Genomic DNA, 7,301 nt, shown 5'->3' with positions numbered 1-7,301 from the left:
GTGAAACCATTCGCGTTTTCGACTTTGTGTTTTTGCGCGTTTTCGTGTTTTCAAATTTCTGTTTTCGAGTTTTCGACTTCGCATTTTCGCATTTTCGACTTTGCATTTTCGCATTTTCGACTTCGCGTTTACGAAAAACAAATACCAAAGACAACCATTGAACTACAGACTCCTGACTTGGGACAGGCACATAGAGTATATGATGGGTTAAACATGTTGGTGAGAGTTCAACCCTCCCCTAACCCGAGACAGTGTTGTAACAGCACAACATAAGAACAATCTAGAAAAATCAGTTGAAAAGAATTAACACAACAGATCGATACAATGCAGAAAAGCATCAATCAAAAACACAGACCAGACGCGGGAGGGTGTTTATCCATCCCTCATCCCTAACAACAATAAGACACTCAGATCTGATAGTACTCACAGTTACTTACATCAAGTTCAAAGCCAATAACAACTAATACAAAGCTCATTTATCTAAGACTTAAATATCAATTAGGTCACATCCAAATTCCAATGGATTTAGTGTAAAGACGTCATTAACATGACCTTATGCAATGCCAGAATATAGGTATCGACAGATTGTAGTACCGTGAAAGTACATATGTCGCAGTATGAAAGCCTACGGAAGCCGGTTCTGTCAAGGTGGAGTTTTAATTTTAATTCGTTATAACGACTTAGCAAACTTGTTATAACGACTAAGCTTATCTAACTCGTTATAATTACTTAACAACTCGTTGTAACGACTTAGCTAACTCGTTTTAACAACACCGCTAACTCGTTTAAACAACTAAGATAACTCGTTTAAACGACTTAGCTTACTCGATTAAACAACTTAACTAACTCGTTAAAACGACTTAGCTAACTCGCTACAAAAACTTGTTGTGTTAATATGTCTTTTGATTGAGTTAAGCCATTATAATTGATATTTTATAGTGTGTCTTTCTATGTTGTGATGTTACACTATTGTATTGTTTCAGATAAGGCTGAAGGTTTGGTACCATTAAAACGTTTAAACCCGCTGCAATACTTTGCACCTGTCCTAAGTCATGAATCTGATGTTCAGTAGTTGTCGTTTGTTGATGTGGTTCATAAGTGTTTCTCGTTTCTCGTTTTTTTATGTAGATTAGATCGTTGGTTTTCCCGTTTGAATGGTTTTACACTAGTAATTTTTGGGGCCCTTTATAGCTTACTTTTCGATGTGATCCAAGGCTCCGTGTTGAAGACCGTACTTTGACCTATAATGGTTTACTTTTATAAATTGTGACTTGGATGGAGAGTTGTCTCATTGGCACTCATACCACATCTTCTTATATCTATTAGCTACTTTCCTGGACTTAACTATAACCCCTAATGTATCGGTCTTGATTTATTTCGATTGTCTTCTTATTTATAGATTTTTAAATGTCGACTATAATTGCACATAAATTAGAAATAGAGATTGAAATGATGAAGACATAGTCTTTCAATCAGTTTAATTGAAGTCTGGAGCTGGCATGTTAGTTACTTCTAGTAGTCCTTTATTAATTTATGTATTATTGTCACTTTGCTTAGTTTCTTTTGTTACCTATTATGACATCGGACTCGGATTTTTTTTTTAAATGAGATTAACTGTATGTATTGATGTGTGTTTGTTTTTTCTACATTGGCTAGAGGTATAGGGAGAGGGTTGAAATCTCACAAAATATGTTTAACCCCGCCGCATTTTTGCGCCTGTTCCAAGTCAGGAGTCTCCGGCCTTTGTTAGTCTTGTATGATTTTGAATTTTAGTTTATTTGTATGTTTTGAATTTAATATGGCCTCCATTATCACTAAACTAGTACACATTTTTGTTTAAGGGCCATCTGAAGCACGCCTTCGGGTGCGGGATTTACTCGTTTTGTTGAAGACCCATTGGTGGACTTCGGTTGTTTTTGCACTTTGGTCGGGTTGTTGTCTCTTTGACACATTCCCCATTTCCATTTTCAATTTTATTGAAAGATTTAAAACTGCAAAAAAAGAAATTGAAGATGGTATATATTTTTTACTTAAATGTCTTTAATACATCGAAGATTGCAAGTCTTTTCTAATTAATGTAGAACTAAATAAGGGTGTAAAATTAAAAGACATTCACTGACAAATCTAAATTTTTAAATTTGTCTTGATGTATTATTCAAATGGAATAGTTAAATCACAGAAGTCCATTTTTAGTTTTTCATTACTCGGAAATATTTGTGGATCTATACAAGTGTGTTTTTGTTGAACAATCTACTGAGCTTCAGAATTATACCACAATTGTCGTGATTACGAAATGTGTTAAGTTTTTAAGTTCAATTTCGATTAGCGGAAGTCGAATTTATATTATAAACGCGATTTTTTAAGCAGGTGAATATTCGAAGTGTCATGCACAGAGAGTTTTTTAGTTATTTTACCGTTTTTTTTTAATCATTATTATCATAGTTTAAGAGAAGATAAATAAAAGAAGCCTTTGAATTTGGATCATAATAACGGGATGAGTACTAGGTAGTGCAGTCAAAGAATTCTAAAATAAATTGAACACAGTTATTTCGTAGAGCAATTCTTTTTTTGGACAATAAATTCAAATAGAAAAAAAAATCGCTCCTGCTCTATCTATATGTTCGTTGTATTTTAGCACCCCAGTTTTTTTTTCTATTCTGTATATATGTTAGTACCCTATTACACTGTAAAAACAAGTGTTTCAAAATAAAACACTTTTAAAACACATATCAGACACAGTTTTAAAACACTTTTAAGTGTTTAGTTCTAAGCACTTGTGTTTTATATAAAACGTTAAAAATGTTTTATACAGTAATCACTAATGTTTTCCTTCAAAACACACATGTTTTGTCAATAACACTATGATGTTTTACCTAAAACACTTCAGCGTTTAATATAAAACACTTTTAAGTGTTTATGAAGGAGACACACTTTTAAAACACTTTTAAGTGTTTATAAATGAGATATGTTTTTGTTTAAACACATGTGTGATTTTTTGTGTACACCGCAAGTGTTTTTGCATTGTATGTTTTGAAATGTGTGTTTTTAAAATGTGTTTTAGCTAAGCATTAGTATTGTTCCTTTTGCTCTTCAAATGACAAGATCTGTATCATTGGCTTGTATAGAAAATCTTACCACTAAAATTTGTCCTTTGCAGTTTCCTATACCCCGAATATTTTAAACTTGTCAGGTTTCATGACTGGAGTATTTTGTCATTATTTACTCATTAATGTTAGAACTAAAAAATACCCTGCATAGTGCAACATGTTGTTTGTTTCCAAAACAAGGTACATGTTATACCAAGAGTAATCTCCTACACTAATATAAAATTTTGTATAGGCATCATAAATACTGAGAAATAAAAAAAAATGTATGAAATTTTATTCATTGCAATTATTCTTTATAAAATCACAAATATTTTCCAAGATTGATACAGTATAATAGATGTAACATGTAAAATAATATAAAGCTTCAGTCGCTATATCTGACATTTCTAATTGTTCTTGTCCCTTTCAAATATAAAGCTGATCTGAGTCCCTCCTCATGGTGGCTTTTTGTGTACTTATCCACTTCGTTTTCAACAACATTTTCATGTATGGATATGAAAGTAGTCGACTTCTTCCCTTTGCCTTTGAGTATCCAGTTTCAGAAAGAAATTTGTACTCTGCCTCCTGAAATATTGTTCAATTCATTTATGTATGGCCTTTGAAGGTAATAAAGTTTAAATTATAACTTAAAAGTGAATTTTTACTACCTAATATACTTGAATCTAGATGCCCCTTTTCTTGAAAATAATTGTGAGTTGATATATTGTCATTCTAAATAGAATCTATTTATACATTGAACAGTTAATTACAAAACATATGCAGATATATGTGTAAAGTCCATTAAAAATCAACAGATACCAAATTTATTGTGTTCAAAGTGATTTTCTGGAGAGAAAAAAAAACCTTAACCTTGAAAACTAATGGACAAATGTTAAGACTGAGTGCGCAAAAAAAGAAAGTAAACAAATCTGAGAATTGCTGCACTGTTCCCTGATAATAATGGTTAACAGATCAGTGGTAAACCTCACTTTTCCATTATAAAAGGGTTAACTGATAAGCAATTATTCAGCTGTACTTTCATATGGGGTTAACATTATACATCTTTTTAGTTACACCATTCTATTAATAAGCAACCAATCATATTACTCCTATAAATAAAGTCCACAGTAGATACATTTCGGGGTCTAAGACCGGCTTTTAATGCTGACTATGCGTTATGGGCTTTGCTCATTGTTGAAGGCCGTACGGTATACCTATAGTTGTTAATTTCTGTGTCATTTGGTCTATTGTGGAGAGTTGTCTCATTGGCTATCATACCACATCTTCTTTTTATACATATATGTTGATGTACAGATATTATGTCATATTGAATTTTTAATGGTAATATATATGACACCAGTTTATTTTCATTATAATACTCAAAATATTGATGATATCTGTCATAAAAAATGAATTATCATATCTTGTTAATATCTTAAACGAATAAAAATGATTTTATAAATAGGAGTTGCTTGAAAAATACATGTTACTATGTAAATCTAGTCATACCTTCAATTCTTTTTTTGTTTATCTTTGGTAAGACACCTCAGAACTTTTTCAGGTTTACTTCCTATAACCTTCATATTCATTTATACTTCAGCATCTTGATAAACTAAAATTCATCCAATATCTGGAACAGAAATATTTTTTTTTATGATATTTAGTCTGCAATCGTATAATTTATATGTACAATGTACGAAAATGTACATTGTTTGAATTGATAGCTTGCATTTGCACTTTTGGTTAAGGGTTTTGCTCATTGTTGAAGGCCATACAGTACCCTATAGTTGCTTACTTCTACATCATTTGGTGTCTGATGGAGAGCTATCTAATTGGCAATCATACTACATTTTATTCTTATATGTACCTACATGTACATCCCATTTTTGTAATCAATACCGTCAAAATGACTGAAACCTGAAACACATATTATTTTGTTTGGCATGACTCTACCAATAAATCTAAGTTTGTATTTTCAATGTTTTTTTCTGTTTTCTTCTCAATGAAATCATGGTCATATGAGGACCCTTAAGCTTACATGTAATGCTCTGGTTAAAATGTTGACTTTAAATTAAAAGGTAGACCCTGATAATATGTACTGCAACACACAAATACAAATATCTCAAAACCATTGTTTTTCTTATGCATGTATATTAACATGACTCAGTATATGTACATTTATGTTTCATTATTCAAAACAAAGTCAAGACAACTGTTTTGTTTGGAAATATTGAAGTCACAGAAGGATAGACATAGGTAGCACTATATGCCCCTGCCACTTATGGCCGGGGCATAAAAATAACATACCATGATTTCAGGTGTTTCTTCTTTTTCTTTTTTTTTTCTTTTGCCTGTTTCTGTGTTCTTCATTTTCTTCTTTTGAATGCTGTCCAATGTACTCACTGCTGAAAAACAGTAAAATAAAATATGATACAATATAATAGACAAATGAGGTAGTTAAATTGGATAGGCAACACAATTATGATTGCAGGCCATAAACCTAATTTGTCTTACAATCTTTAACTTTAGCCTGATATTCTACTTCCTTGTAAAGTCTTACATTTGTACAACAACTTATACTAAATAAAATGGAATTCTGAAGACAGAAGTACATTTTATCCTGAAAATTTTATATTTGTTCAGTTAACAGGTTAATTGTTGCAACATAATCATGACTTTTTTTCAATATAAATATTTAAATCACTAGCATGACCTAGCCCTTGCTACAGAATGTACATATGAACTGAGACTATATAAATCTATAACAGTACATGTATAGTCTCAGGTGTAATAAACAGAGGCAGATTTAGGGGGAGGGGGGGGGTAGGGGCCCCCATTTGTTGGTTGATTATCTAAGGAATCACTGAAGCATGACTGGAGCGGGCCCCCTCTTAGGCAGTCAGTTCCCCACCCTTATGAAAATTTCTGGATCCGCCACTGAAATTTTCTATATTTGCTACTGTACTGTCAGTAGATATCTCCATTTTCATTTATTTTCTTTCAATCTTAATAACAGTTTACATGCAAAAGACACATACACATACATACCCACAAATCAACAAACTACATTATTACCATGATTAGTATTACACCAGGGACTTTCTATACTAAGTACTTACTATAGAAAGTCCCTGATTACACACACATCGACACAGGAACAAAAACAGTGAAACGCCTTAAGTTAATCCGATATGATGTCATGTATTTTTTCTATTGATTATGAGATAACAATTAAGAAGCATAATTTACATTTTGTAATCTTATTGTTAATATTATAGTCTTACAAAAATTAAATAACATCTTTGTTGTGACTTGTGTGTCTGTTGAAAAACTACGGGAAAATAATACAGAAGATTGCTTTCAAGGGAGAAAACTTATCTTGCTAAATATATTGGTACGCACTGAAACCCGGACCGGACTCCGGACCCGGACTTTGGTATGAAACCCGGACCCGGACCCGGACTGGGCGCCGGACCCGGACTGGATGCCGGACCCGGACTGTGGGTTTTTTAACCACTTTAATGCTTTTAGGATTACTGTCATGATAAACAGTATAAATAAAAAAGAGTGAACCAAAATTTTCCCACATTCCGAACGCAAAATTAAACAAAAAAGAATAATACAATAAATAGATAAATAAGTAAGTAAATATTTGTGTTATACAAAATTACTCAAAGAGTTCAATATTTTTGCTTCATGCTTTTGTTTCTTAAAATGATAATTAGTGGTTTTATATGAAATGAAAGCAAATTAAACACTTGTCATACAAAGAGTGAAGAGCAATAGTTTGAAACATTCGAAGGGTGTATTTTTATGTGTAGGCCTACTGTTTTTCTTCTTCTAGCAAATACTGAAAAAAGAATTCCTCCTTTTCTAAATAATTTGTGTGTTTAAATTTCTATGATTAAACTGTATAAATAGATATTGAAAAAGGAAATAAAGATGAAATAATTGCGACTTTTTGTCTTATGATTTAACGTCTTACTTCTTACATCTATATATAGTATTTCCTGGTTAATTGTTCCCTCTTTAAACAATAAACTGTTAAACATTAATTGAAATTTACGATTTAGCCTAAAATTATGCCTTCCAGTTGAATTGACAAGAAATGATTTATTGTTTTGACAGTCTTACATCCGGGGGGGGGGGGGGGGGGGGGCACTTACTTTGGAATGAGTTGTAGGGATGAGCCGCTGGAATAGGTCACTATTTCAT

General features: G+C 32.2%; 1 long non-coding RNA gene across 1 annotated transcript; it reads right to left on the bottom strand.

Annotated features, from left to right (window-relative positions):
• Nucleotides 1–3,359: 3,359 nt before the first annotated feature.
• On the bottom strand, nt 3,360–6,453 carry LOC127698314 (uncharacterized). The gene is made up of 4 exons (XR_007980785.1): nt 6,385–6,453; nt 5,394–5,491; nt 4,596–4,716; nt 3,360–3,671 (listed from the first exon to the last, which is right to left on the bottom strand). It is a non-coding gene; the product is annotated as an uncharacterized LOC127698314 (long non-coding RNA).
• Nucleotides 6,454–7,301: the final 848 nt, after the last annotated feature.

Source organism: Mytilus californianus, unplaced genomic scaffold (assembly GCF_021869535.1).
Source record: "Mytilus californianus isolate M0D057914Y unplaced genomic scaffold, xbMytCali1.0.p SCAF_4, whole genome shotgun sequence".
NCBI lineage: Eukaryota > Metazoa > Mollusca > Bivalvia > Mytilida > Mytilidae > Mytilus > Mytilus californianus.
This window is presented reverse-complemented; position numbering and strand designations above follow the sequence as displayed.